Below are 14,683 nucleotides of genomic sequence, written 5' to 3'. Positions count from 1 at the left end.
GACCACTGTGGTGATCTTGTCTAACCTCCCATACAGCAAAGGCCAGGGAACTTCCCCCAAAAGCTTCTAATGCAGGTGTTCTAGGAAAACATCCAGTCTTTCAAAACCTGGGAAACTAGGCAGCTCTGCAGCATGACCTCTGGGCACAGAGTCCCGGCTGCATCTCTTTAAGGGCCGGGTCAGAAGGGGGCTCTGTTCACTAATAGTGGGCCTGTCATCACTGCAGCAGTTGAGTGGTCTCTGCAGAAGTAGGGGAAACAGACGGGACCATGTTAAAGGGGCATGGTCAAGAGGGATGCAGAAGGCTGCAGCCTGTAAGTATTGACCTCTATGCCAGATAGAGCCCCTTGTGACCCCGGCTCTTCAGAGCTACATCATGAGTAACCATCCCCCCACCCCCCCTACGCACTAGGCTGGGGTTGGGCACCCCTCCCCCACACCCATTGCACCCTGTGGAGGTTGGGTACCCCTCCCCCCACCCACTGCACCCTGTGGGGTTTAGGCACCCCTTCCCCCACCCATTGCACCCTGTGGTGGTTAGGCCCCCCCTCTCCCTGCCTACTGCCCTTTGTTTGGGGTTTTCACCAATTTTCACCCTTTTTTTAAACATTTTTGAATAAAAATGGATACATTCTCTGGAATTTTTTTTTAAAAGTCTGACAATGCCGGGCTTCACTCAATCCAACACGCCAGCTCCTCAGCATGGGCAGCACTGGGAGCCCACGCCAGAGCCGTCTCCCTGCCCTGTGTCTCCCTGCCCGCTTTCCTTCGGGCTGCAACAGCAGGGCATTTCTGAAGGGGGCGCCATAGACCCAGAGCCCATCTCTCTAGCCCCATGTCCTGCTTCCTTCCACCACTGCCCCAGGAGGCGCAGGCAGCAGCCTTGTGGCAAAGCGAGGGCTGGCAAGTTGAACCCAGCCTGCGCTGTCCCAGCTTTGAAGCATGCGGAGGGTCTCACGCTCCCTTTGCTGTGTTGAGATCCCCTGGCTCAAGTCACCCTTACTGGTGCTGATCTGCCCTGTGCCTGTGGCTATCAATCCTACCCCACTTCTTTCAGGCTGCCCTTTCCCCATCCTGGGAGAAGAGTCCTGCTGAGAAAGAAGTAATGGGCCAAGATAATTGTTTAATGGACCAGCTCCACAGGCTACATGCTGCCTGGCCCATCCCAAGGTCCCATGGGGAAGAACACATAGACCCTTCCTCACGGCCATGCTGCAGGACATGCATAAGGGCCAGGCTGCCACATGTCCTACAATCAGGGAAGCATAGACCCCGCTTCACCCCAGGGTGCAGTGCTGAGAAAAGGCTGGGCAGTGTCAGCTAACACGAAGTCAGCCCAGGGCCAGTGCAACCATTTAGGCGACCTAGGCGGTCACCTAGGGCACTAGGATTTGGGGGGTGGCATTTTCTTTGGCAGCGACCGCGGTGGCCAGATCTTTGGCCGCCCCAGTTGCTGCCGGTATTTAGGAAGAGGGAGCTGGGTAGGGGAGCACGGGAGGGCCACCTGCAGCAAGTAAGGGGAGGAGGGGCAGCACGCAGGGGAATTCCCCGCCCCAGCTCACCCCTACCCCACCTCCTCCCCGAGCGCACTGTGGGTGCTTCACTTCTCCCGCCTCCCAGGCTTGTGGGGCCTAAGCTAATTGGCGCTGCAAGCCTGCGAGGTGGGAGAAGTGAAGCAGCGACAGTGTGCTCGGGGTGGAGGTGGAGCAGGGGTGAGCTGGGGAGGGGAGGCTCCTCAGAGCAGAGGGGGGGAGCTGCCGCAGGGGAGGCGCCTCAAGGCAGAGGGGGGGAGCTGCCTTGGGGAGAGCGGGGGTGCCTCAGGCCGTAGGCTTGGGGACCGGAGAGGGCGCAAGGTGGAAGTTTTGCCTAGGGCATGAAACATCCTTGCACCGGCCCTGAGTCAGCCACAACCTTTATTCCTCACCAAGACAAGGCCTCTCCTTGGACATCTTCCAGAGTCCTTCAAAGTCACTGGAAAGACTCCCGTTGATTGCAGTGGGCCTGTGTCAGGCCCCTAATGAGGGGCATGTATGGTTTCCAAAGGCCCCAGCTCAGTGATTCATGTTGCATTTGCAAAGCTGGCCCCGAAGTCAGTCTGACATTTCTCTGTAAGTGACAGAGCAGGACTGATATCGCAGCACTTCTCAGACTCCTGGTTCCCTCTGCAGGGCTCAGCCTGTCTGCAGACACCCTGAGATGTATCAGCAACAATGGCCTCTGCCACCAAACACTCTGCCCTCGAACACCGTTCAAATTTGGAACCTGCTCACACGGTCGTGCAACCTGCTGTAAAGGTAGGTGGTAAAGATCCTGCTTGGAGCTGATGCAATCATTGTAACATCAGGAGACAAGTTTGTTGCTGTCTTTGTCTCCAAACTTCTTATATCCTCCTTCTTTGTGAAGAAGATGGATCTTGTTGCTAGGGATGTAAAAGTTTCACTGGTTAACCAATAAGCATCAGTCTTATCGGTTTCGGGTAACAATTAAACTATGCTTCCTCCCTGCACTCGGGATCCCTGCTGACAGTTTTAATCTAAACCAGTGAGTTTGGAGTGAAGTGCCTGGAAACCTTAGCTCAAGGGATGGGTGCTCTTGCATATTCCTCTCCACATTGAGGGGGAGCCGGACTGGATAATAAATTCATACTGGTTGGGGTTTGGACCAGGGCAGGATAGTATCACTCTGGGGTCCTAGGCTGGAAATCTGGGGGTTATTTTGGCTGTAGACTCTCTACTGTTGGTTCACATGCAATGGCTGGTCAGAGAGCCTGCATGTAACTGCAGCTGGGTGTGTCCCGACCTGTGTGTCTGCTGGTGGAAGGGTAGGACCAGGAGTGGGTCTGCAGCTTGTCACAGGAGCACAGTGAAAGTGGGAGCCCACTGGGCGCTGGGTCAGAGGGCTCAGTGATACCCAAGTTCCAGCTGGCACCCCAGGGGAACCCATCACAAGACCATTCAAGGTGGAGTGGTCAATGAACACCACTCCAGTATAGGACAAAGGAGGGTTGGTGAGTTACAGATGGTTGTAATAAGCTATACATTCAGTGTCTTTATTAAATCCACAACTTTTGATGTCTAGCAAAGTTATGAATTTAAGCTCCCAGACTCATCGTTTGAAGGTGTTGTGCAGGTTTCCTTTGAGGATAAGGACTGAGGTGTCAGATACGGAGTGATCATGAAAATGTTCAACTGTGAGTGATACAGTGTTTTTATCATTTTTTCTGTGAGTTCATTTGAGAGCGTAGTGATAATTTAGTTTCATCCACAATGCTGTTGTTGTGGCATTCAGTGCACTGGATAAGGTCCACCACATGTTGTTATTAGCATGTGTAGGACCCATGGTTCTTGAAAGGTGTGTTGTGGAAGTGTTGACCATCATAGCAGTGGGGATATGGCTGCAGATTTTGCATCTGTTGTTGTGGCCGGGTCTGGTACCACTTTGAGTTGGTGAGTCTTGGTCTGTGTAGAGCTTGCTTCTGATGATGATCTTGGTGAGGTTGGGAAGTTGTTTGAAGTCTATACGGGGGGCAGGGGGAGGGAATTTCTTTCAAGGTGGAGTTTCCATTGAGTGTGGCTATAATAGCTTAATAATACCCCATATATATTATAGTGTGGGGGTGGTAAGTGACAACTAGGGATGTGCAGTCGGAGGGGTATTTTTTTCCATATTGAAGCAGGGTCTCTCAGGGTATGTGGGTGGCCCATTCCATGAAGTGACCCAGTTCTCAGGTGGAGTGTCCTTGTTTGGTAAAGGCAGTTTTGAGTGTGTTAAGGTGCATATCCCAGACTTTTTCTTCTGAGCATATTCTGTGGTGTCTGCATGCCTGGCTGTTGTTTGCAGATTTCTTAGTGTGTCTGAGTGGTTACTGGATCTGTGAAGATAAGTGTGGTGATCTGCGGGTTTCTTGTATATAGTTGTCTGTAGGGTTCCATTCTTGAAGCTGATTGTGGTGTCCCTGAAGCTGATGCCAGAGTAGGAGTGTCCTAGAGACAGTGCAAAGGATGGGTGGTGGTTGTTGAAGTTGTGGTGGAACTCTGTGAAGCAGGAAGGTCATCTGTCCGAAAGATGAAAATATCATCAATGTCTATGGGGAGCTTATGTTTGATGATGTATTATGGCTGTGCCTAAAGGCCTGAGCCCTAGTGTGTTAGGTGCTGTGCAGGGGCGGCTCCAGGCACCAGCATGCCAAGTGCGTGCCTGGGGCGGCAAGCCACGGGGGGTGCTCTGCCGGTCGCCGCGAGGGCGGCAGACAGGTTGCCTTCGGCAGCATGCCTGCGGAGGGTCCGCTGGTCCCGCAGTTTTTGCGGACATCCTGCAGGCGTGCCGCCGAATCTGTGGGACCGGGGACCTCCAGCAGGCAAACTGCTGAAGGCAACCTGCCTGCCGTGCTTGGAGCGGCAAAATACCTAGAGCCACTCCTGGTGCTGTGTCAAGAAAGTGTCTTGAACTTCATGGAATATCTATGAGCACATGCTCCAGTACTAGCTGATGGACAAGGTCCAAGAACTTGAGTAAAAGTGATTTCCTTGAATGTTATCCATGATTCAATGAATATTTGTTTTAACTCTACAGAGGACTATAGTGACTAGGAGTGAATATTCCAAATCTAAGCCGTATCTATAAGGTGAGATGAGTCACATGGTATTGTTTCTCTTTCCTGATTGGATGAGAGTGCTAGTGTTCCAGAATAAGTGTTTGCTTCTGTGGATTTAAAATTCAGTTTCTATGAATATTTGTGCATGTGTCTTGAAATTCGCTCTGTGTGAATATTTAGCCAGTGAAACTCAGCTACAGCAATGTTCATGCAAAGAAAACACTAAAAGATCACATGCTGGATGGAAGTGAATTCCCTAAAAAAAGGGTGCATAATTTTTATAAAAGCTTTCCAGAAGCCTTGCAATCCATTTATTTCCTTACTAGCAAATGTTTCATTTCTTAATGTAAAGTAGATAGTGCTTTCTTAACGTTATTTCAGTATGATAAACAACACACTTTTCATGCATCTTGATGTTGCTCCTGTTAGACACACACCCTTGGAGTGGAAACATAAATTGACCATAGTAAATGAGGAGAATGTGCGTTAAGATGAATGTTACATTTTTTAATAGAATGCTGAACTGTATTATACAGTGTAGCCACTAGGTGGCATTGTGTGTAACATACCTTTCTTAATTATCACTTCAAAAGTTTTTTTTCCCCTGCTGACGATAACTCATCTCAATTGATTAGACTCTTCCTGTTGCTATGCATACTTCCACCTTTTCATGTTCTCTGTATGTGTAAATATCCCGCCTGTGTGTTCCATTCTATGCATCCGAAGAAGTGGGCTGTTGCTCACGAAAGCTCATTCTGAAATAAATTTGTAGTCTCTAAGGTGCCACAAGGACTCCTGTTCTTTTTGCAGATACAGACTAACACGGCTGCCACTCTGAAACATACCTTTTTAAGCTAACCTGAGCCATACCTGGCAGAGGATGGAAGGATGATGTGATGACCATTCCTGTCTAATATGTATCTTTCTCAGAAGAAAGCTCCATGACCAGTCTGTATCGGATACAGGAGCATGACAACATTCTTGATTTTCATTAACCTGCCTGTCTCAAACCACTCAGCAGTTTGATGGCTTAAAGACAAACAGAGTTGTTGATGCTCCCCCGGATTGGAGACACCACATCATCACATGCCCTTCGTGTGAAGGAGTCTTGTCCGGTCCTGCTCTTGGATCATCTCCCTGAAACACAAGCCCTGTCTTCCAGACCTGTGCAGGCCTGGCTGTGTGTGTACAGGTTAGTGATAAACACACACAAGACCTGAATGGATTAAGGCAGCCAGATAGGTCAGTTAAATGCCCCGGCTGCACCTGGAGGAGGAGCTAGGGAGCAGGGATTTATTAGACAAGGTACAGCCAGACAGGAACAGGCGGAGCCTGTATAAAGCCCAGGAGCTGAGCACAGAAAGAGGCCGCAGTCGATCCCTGGGCAAAAGGAGCCATGTTTGGGGATATACATGCAAATAGTCTGTGGTTACCCCCTGGGAGGAGGGAGTTATGTGGCTGGCAAACCTGGAGAGGGGGAGAACCAGAAAGGTAGGAAAGACTCGGAGGGAAAGCAGCAAGGCCTAGGATAGTGCAGACCTTGGTGGCTCAAGAGAGGGGCCCTGAGCTGGAACCTGGAGTAAAGGGTGGGCCCAGATTCCCACGCCAGCCACTGGAGAAGTGGCACAGACCAGGCAGTGGAGAGCAGCTTGCCTGGGATGTTTTGCCCCAAAAGACTTTGATACCCTGAGTGACCTGGCTGGAAGGACACATCATGAAGAGGAAGCTGCAACTTCTAGAGCGAGAGGAGCTGCAGGGTGAGAGGGGCCGACGGATGGAGAGACCATCAGAGAAAGGCACAGCACCTGGAAGAAGCTAATCCCCAGAGCGGCCAGAAGGAGGCGCCACTAGCAGTGAGTGGACCCTGTGACAGGTGCACACCAGCCCTGGAGTCCTTGGAGTAGTCCCTGTAGTATCAATCCACCTTATCCCCTGGACACTCACAGAATGACCAAGCCTGCCGTTCCCAAAGGAACAGTACCCACCAGCTTGGCAGATCTCAGGGTTGCCACTTTGCTTAACAACCCAGCACTGAGATCAGGGGCGGCTCCAGGCCCCAGCACACCAAGCACGTGCCTGGAGCTGCAAGCCGTGGAGTGCGCTCTGCCGGTTGCCAGGAGGACACGCCTGCGGGAAGTCCACTGAAGCCACAGGACCAGCGGACCCCCCACAGGTACGCCTGCGGGACGTCCATCGGAGCCGCGGGACCGGCGACCGGCAAAGCGCTCCCCGCGGCATGCCGCCATGCTTGAAGCAGCGAAATGTCTAGAGTCACCCAGACTGAGATATACGTACAGTGAAAACAAAGACTATGTTTATTATCAACGACCAGAGATTCAAATGCCAGTGAGCAAGAACACTGGAAACAAAAGACAATCGTAAGGAGCTTTATTGCAAGGAAACTTAACTTACACATTATGCAATTGTGTAAAGAATCTTCTCTCACCCAAAGATCTCTCCAGCATTTTCAATCAAGCCTGTGTGAGACCCCTCTTTCATGACCTAGAGGAGGATGTCAGGGTGTCTTCTTTGTCTCCCAAGTGCATTAGAGCAAATCTTTGATCTCTGCCTCAAGCTAGGGGTCTCCGCCACTCTCTGTCCCCATTGTTTGTGGCTTCCTGTTACATCTCTCTCTTTGAAGTGTTTCACAATCCTCCATTACCATTGAATTCAGACTGATGAGAGGAGACCCCTTGTGAAACACACAAAACCTAATTTATATGTAACCCACCAGCCAGATAAACAGCTCTCGTCTGACAGCAAACCTGCTTTTCTGCTTGGCAGGTGACAAGGTCCTAGTCCTCCAAACTTTTCAGGGTCACACCCCCCCCTTATCCCTAACTTCCCCCCACACCCAGAGCCAGGGCCAAGAGCTGGGTGCGGACATGGACCAGGGACTCAGGCAAGGAGTGTAAATTGGTCAACAACCCCATAGTACAGCTGAACATGTGGCTTTGTAAATGGTTCCTTGGAATCGGTGGTAGGCTTCATCGGTTGGGATACAATGCAATGGAATGGGTAACCACGCTACATTCCAGTGCGTTACAGAACTTTTCCCTGCCTCACGAAAATTCCACTGACATTTGATTGAACTTTGAATGATGGGTAGCTGTGAATGAGTGATGGTCCAGGTTGGCTGTGAAAGAAGTTATCAAGTACAAGATGACTTTCTGGTTTTGGACGGCCATCTCGTGAACTGATCCAACAAAGATCAGGAGAGTGCTCTTTTGACCATCTGGCTGAGAGAAACGTGCCATGTTTTGCATCATGAATCAACATAAAGTTGTTGTTAACCACCCAGTCCATCAACAGCTCCCTGTCACCATCTGAATCAGCATACCCCCACTCAGACTGATGAATGTTGAAATCTCCAATGAAGATTGCTGATGACCACGTGTTAGGAGGATCTGCTGGCCCCAATGCACACTTGGAGGCTTGTATACACTGGCAGTCCTAAAGCCGCCATCCTGGATCACATTGTAAAAAATGGAGGAGGAGAGTGGAATATCTCAGAGTAACTGGAAGGAATAGACAGGGAGAGGGGCCAATATTAAGGTTCTTTAGATAACAAAGAAGAGATGCCAAGTGAAGACAAGATATGAGGGACAAGGGAGTTACAGAAACTAATATTCTGGAGGCCCGATTAACATTTATGGTGGCACAATTTACTAATATTTCCTGCAATAAATGACTAGTAATAGGTAACAATGACTCTTTCTCAGAAGTAATTATTTTCTCTCTACTAGAGTAGGTGATTATGGAGCTCCATTGACCTAACTAGCACCCTTCAACCTCGCTCTGAAACTGTGGTTGTGGTCGCAACAGATACATCCAGCGCATTCAGTAGCTGTTATTGTATATGGAAACAAAATCTCCTCTTGTGATTGGCTGAAAAGAGTCATGTGATGAGCCAGAATTTTCTGTTGTCTACTTCCTCAGAGGAAAACAAGACTAAATCTGAAGTAGGGTTAGCCAATGATGTCATCTATGTCAAAAGATAAATCCTGTTTGCCTACTTTCACCTAGAACCAATCAGGATTTATCTTTTTACATATACAATATGTAACCAACCATTCAGCATACAGTTTTCACAGGTCCAGTCGGGTGCTCCCAATGGGAATGCATTTTTAAAATTATTGTTATTATTATTATTTATTAAGGAAACATAATTAAAGAATTGTTTATTTTTAATTAAAAAAGAAGAAGGGGGAGGTTTGGGTGGCTGTTGTACATCTCAAAATGGGATGTCTCTGGGACAGCATCGCCTTCTAATCCTGGCAGCATAACATGGTATGATGATAGCAGGTGCCAATCTCCACTTCACCATCATCACAGTCATTGTATCGGCATGTCCCACCTCTCTCTAGGCAGTGGCTGAGATCTCGAGTCATTCGCTGGCCATTTGCTATGCAAAGAAAAAGAGTTGTGTTTGCAGTTGCAAATGCAGGCCGATATCAACTGCGACATCAGGCAGGTCAAAGGACAAGAGGAAATGACCCATTGATGGCAGGAAAAGTCTTAATCTGACGTATGCTAGAGAAACGCACAGAGAGAGAAGTCTAACCGCCCAATCCAATGCCCATTGAACTCTTTCCATTGACTTCAAGAGGCTTTGGAGATGACCACAAGTCAGAAAAACAACATCACACTGACTGTTCAGATCCCAAATAAGCATCAGAATAAAGGAGGAGACTGAAACAAGAGGTAAGCTTCACCCAGTAGATAGGGCTCTAGAATAGGAGTCAGGAGACCTTGGACCCTGAACTTAACAGGGTTGGACATATTCCTAAATATTTTCCTGAAATTTTGGGGAAGTTGAGACCCGAATAGAGACTTTGCACCTGGACAGACCCATCTGTAGTTCTGGGTAAACCAGGGATTAATTTTCAAGTGAGTACCTTCCATGGCTTCTTCTCCAAAGCTTTTGGGAGGCAATTGAGATGCTTGGTTCAAACCATGCAACACTGAGAGATTATCACTCAGATCCAGCGTGAGCACTGAGAGTGAATCCTGCCTCCATTGAAGTCAATGGGAATTTTGTAATTTACTTGAATAGGGCCAGGATTTCACCCCCTGAGTTTTCACTGTGATTCACTTTAATCCTCCATTGGAACCTGAAATTCAAAGTGAAAATCAGGGGGACTGATCTCTTGCAAAGCTAACCCTCATTTGGGAACCCACACAACCAAGTGTCACACAGCTCCAATATTTACATCTTACCTGAGGTAAACAGGGAGATCCCTAAGAGAACAACAAGCAGAAGGTAGAGAATCCTCATGGTTTGTGGTCAGCTGGAATCACAGGGAAACTGGAGAGAGGAGACAGAAAGACAAAACGGACTCGCAGATACATATCCACAGGTGCAGTATAAACAGCCCGACAGAAAGAGAGATACAGACACAGATAGCTGATGAATGGATAAAAAATGAAGCTGAGGTTCCTTGAAAGATGATCACAGATCTCCAAATTGACACAATTTTCCTATTAAAGAGCAAGATGCTAATGGTCCTATGAACCACAATGGATCCTCGTCCATGACTTGGGCTCCTAGGTGCTATAGTAATACAAATAATAATAAAAAGAATTTTCTCAGTTAAATCTCTCTTGTTTCTGCCTTGATTCCCACAACAGTCAACAACTGTCATGGTCTAATATCTGCATGTTTCCCACTTTCATATAAAGGCCAACCTCTCTCCCTTACCCCCCCCCCAGCACCACCCAGGCATTCACATGCCCAAATTCATTGCATCACCTGTTCTGTCCCCAGGTTGGTTGTAAGCTCCTGGGATCAGGTGTCCTTAGCACATCTGTGGGTGCTCTCAAATCACACTAATAGGGGAAGCAGATACAAATGAATGAAATGAATTGAGCTTGAGTTACCTGGTACTTACAGCTCAACACCCCTCAGACTTGCTTCAAACCAAAGGCTCAGTTGGACACAACAGATCCACTCCCAGCTGCTGTGGCTGGCTAAGGGTCAGCTCCTACCTCCAAAAACGGCAGAGAAGAGACATGAGAGAGCTATTGATACTGGGTTCCTTAAGAGATAAAGACAAAGAGCCCTTGAGTTCAGACAGAGTTTTCTTACAAAAGCTCATGGCATTAGGGGGTCAGCCCAGAGCTCTTTAAACCCCCCACCCGCGACTCCGGCGGCTGGGCTGGGGCCAAATTTAAGGGCTCAGGGCTGGCACTGCTGGGCTTAGAGCTCCCCTAGCTGTGGGCAGCCCAGAGCCCTTTAAATCTCACCCACGGCCCCAGCAGCTGGAGCTGCAGTGGGGACTTAAAGAGTCCAGAGCTCCGCGGTGGCAGGAGCCCTGGGCTCTTTAATTTTCCCCTGAGCCCCGGGGCTCCCAGCCACCTCTGCAGCTGGGAGCCCCGGGCTGATTTAAAGGCCCTGGGGCTCCCAGCCACAGCCAGTGCCCCAGGGCCTTTAAATCTTGAGAGACACTGCCTCTTCTGGTTGAGGCCATGCCCCCCTCAGGACTCCAGCAGTACCGGTAAGTCCTGTAAGTTACTTTCACCCCTGAGGAGAGGACATAGATCTATTGAATTACCTGCAGCCTACCATACAGCACTGTTCTCACACCGTGGCTGTGCCCACAGCCGTGCCCACAGTGCCTCTGCCAACCACTTGTTTGGAACCTTATTGTTACAGAGAAGAATAAAATCCTGTCTTCTGATTGGCTGCAAAGAGTCTAGAATTTTTTTCTCATTGTTTGTCTGCACTATACCCCACTATATTCTGGAGCAGTATTAGCCAATCAGATTGTATATGTAAATATCTCCATCCTGACTGGTTGCAATGGAATTCAGTGCTATTCATCACTCATTAGCTTCATAGAGGCACATACTCATTTCTGCCCCTTGGGTGGGTTATGAGAAATATTTTTTTCCCCTGGAGCTGTAGATTCATAGATTCCAAGGCCAGGGCGGACCAGTGTGATCATCGAGTCTGACTCTCTGTATAACACAAGCCAGAGAACTTTCCTGAAATAACTCCTGTGTGAACTAGCAAATATCTTCTTAAAAAATCCAGTCTTGATTTAAACATTGCCAGTGATGGAGAATTGATTCACCATAAACCTTGGGAAATTGTTCCACTGATTAATTACTCTCTCTTAATTACTATCACCTCTAACTGCAAGTCGCTTTTAGATTAGTTTTAAAGAAAAAATAGTGTTGCTTAAGGAATTCATGCCAGGATTTAGTGATCTCCAGACATTCCCATTTAAATACCCAATACATTGTACAGCAACAATCCTTATGTTTATGTAACCCTTCTGCCCCTCTGAGTTGGCAGCAACAAGGGCCGGATTCAATATCCAGGGGTTCTGTTTCAATAACACAATGCAAAACCAGCTCGAGCCCCCATCCAGTGACCTGGGACAATTACATACCACCCCTTCGGGGGCCTCTAGGTGGCAATACTTCCCATTTTGCGAGCATGGAGTCTGAGTGTAGAAAATCCTTTTAATAAAATAGGGAAACAATGTGGCATCATATTGGGGAAACACCACAACAGGATTCATAACATAAACCATGAGCAAAAGCCCCACCAAGTAAGTTTGGCAGTGTCCTTTTCCCCTTAGGGTCTTAAATCCAATCATCCGAAGTCCAACAACCCAAAAGTCTCTGTCCCTGGTCAGTGTCACCTCAGAGTTCAAAAGTTTATCTGCAGAGCTTTACCCCCCCCAGCCTGGGTGGAAATGGGGGGGTGGCACACAGGGTGCTAAGGGGCACCTTACGTGGGCCGGGGCCGACTGCTCCACCTCTCCCTGGAGTTCTGCTGCAGCCTTCACCATGACAGGCTCCACTCCACCAGCTGTGCCACTCCTCCAGCCGACCCGTGAGCCGCTCCAGCCATCCCTGCAAACTGCTCCGCTTGCTTGCTGTTCCATAGGCCAGTCCAGCCATTCAGCCAGCCAACTGCTCTGGCAGCTGCTTAGCAATAGATCTTCAGGCTTCCCCACTAGTTAACACAGCACTCAGCTCAGTAAGTTTAGCTCTTTTAGTGATTTCAGGTCTTAGTGATTTCAGCTTGTAGTAGGGGAGTCCCAGTACTGGTGCACCATTAGCCCAACGTGAATTCAGCTCAGTAGCCTCTAGCTAGATTTCTAAGAGAATCAAAGTTAGCTCTGCTATTCAACAGTGAAGAGAAACCCCTGACACTCTCTCTCAATTCACTGGGTTTTGGCACCCATGTCCCTGGTCTAGTGAGTTCTACTACCTTGATGGTGAGATCCTCTGTCATAAAACAGGTTCATAGTCCCTCATTTACATTATCAGGGTAACAACACTTTATTCCTCCTGCCCCAATAACAGAGAAATTGGGGATCCCACAGTTGTTTAAGTGACCATTTTAGGCTCCCGTGGGCTATGCTAGGCAGGGTGGGTGTGCCTATGCAAACAAGATCAGCCCCTGAAATTCTTTTCCACACTCGCCATAATTCACCACCAGATGTCAGGGTAGAGCTCATCCTGACTCTGCTTACACTTATTTCAATGATCATCCAGATTTCTTGCTTTTGGGTGGCCACACCCCTGGGAAGGTTGGGGTGGGGAAGGGGTGGGGAATAGTATATGCTGCCCCGCATCTGTCATTCCTCTGCTGCAGAAGATGTATCTGTGCATGCAGAAATAATCATCATCTTCCTCTCCTTTCTCCAATGCCCAGATCAAGTTAGTCCAAGGTTATGAGCAAATTCTTGTCCATTTTGTCAGTGTTTTGGCATAAGTAAAAGTGGCACCATATAGGGGGTGGGAGCAAACACACACACTCACTCAAAGTTTTGGCAGTTGCTCTGAGTTCCATTGGTCACAGAGTTAGGGGCAGGGCCTATAGCAGTGGTCCCATACTAAATCAGTACAGCTGCTACATTTGGCCCAGCCACCCCTCCATGCAGATGCAGAGGCAGCCAGGCCAAAAGGTTCAGCAACCTGGCATGTCTCCTGGTGGCACCAGCTCCTGCAGTCTGTCGGTAAGAGAGAGGGGAGACTCCCCAGTCGAGGGAAACTTGGGGTCCCTGCATAGAAGGGGGGACACCAGCAGGGAGTGGAACAAGGTACCTGCTGCGGTTGGGGGCAAGGACTGGAATTTGCTGTCCCAAACCAATACCTGCATTTGCACCCTGTTAAGTACCCAGACTGCCAGCCACCTGAAGTCTAGGCAGTCCCCTCCTATTTTCTACCCATTGGGGTACCTGGTTTGCACCATGAGAAGGTTAGAGTGGAACACCGGGGTTCTAGTCTGATCGGATCCCGGCTCCCATGGAAGGTACCATGGGGTTGGCCCTGGAAGTGTTTGACCCTCCCGCAAAATCTGCTAGCAGGAAATCCACTCCCCCTCTGCAACCTGCATGCACAAAGGCAGGGAAATATTTCCATGCCCGCTGGACAGGGCCCGTGTAACCACTAGGCGAACTAGGGTGCCAAGATTTGGGGACACCAAAAAGCAGTGCCCCAACATTTTTTTTACACTATTGCTGGAAAACGAATGAATAAAGAAAAGAGAAACATCGTTGAACTTGCATTTTAACTTGTCATTCTTCTCTCGTACATTACAGCTATAGCCTATGCCAGCTCTGCGTTGCAGGCAGAAGCGTGCTGCTTCACTACAGTACAAAGTGGCAATGATGTCATTTTTCTCGTCGCACACAGCCATTACCTATTCTGACAGGCTGTTTATAATGCTAAGTTTACTAGTTTTCGGAGGTTGTCAACTGAGACTAAGGATACGTCCAGACTACCTGCCGGATCGGCGAGTAACAATTGATTTATCGGGGATCGATATATCGAGTCTCATCTAGATGCGATATATCGATCCCCGAACATGCTCCTCATTGACTCTGGAACTCCACGAGAGCGAGCGGCGGTAGCGGAGTCGACGGGGGAGCCGCAGCCGTCAATCCTGCACCGTGAGGACGGGAGATACGTCGACATAAGATACCTCGACTTCAGCTACGGTATTTCCGTAGCTCAAGTTGCATATCTTACATCAACATCCCCCCCTAGAGTAGACCAGGCCTAACTACTTTTGTTGAGTTGTTTCAGATCTAAAACTCTGGCAATTGCTGCTGCATCATTTCACTA

The 14,683-nt window shown here is 48.8% G+C and overlaps 1 long non-coding RNA gene across 1 annotated transcript; it reads right to left on the bottom strand.

The window, feature by feature from the left end:
* Positions 1–109: 109 nt before the first annotated feature.
* Positions 110–14,312, bottom strand: LOC115649481. The gene is made up of 3 exons (XR_003999824.1): positions 14,016–14,312; positions 6,476–6,480; positions 110–123 (listed from the first exon to the last, which is right to left on the bottom strand). It is a non-coding gene; the product is annotated as an uncharacterized LOC115649481 (long non-coding RNA).
* Positions 14,313–14,683: the final 371 nt, after the last annotated feature.

This window comes from Gopherus evgoodei, chromosome 3 (assembly GCF_007399415.2).
Source record: "Gopherus evgoodei ecotype Sinaloan lineage chromosome 3, rGopEvg1_v1.p, whole genome shotgun sequence".
Taxonomy (NCBI): domain Eukaryota; kingdom Metazoa; phylum Chordata; order Testudines; family Testudinidae; genus Gopherus; species Gopherus evgoodei.
The sequence above is the reverse complement of the archived record's forward strand: the minus strand, read 5'-3'. Positions and strand labels throughout refer to the sequence as shown.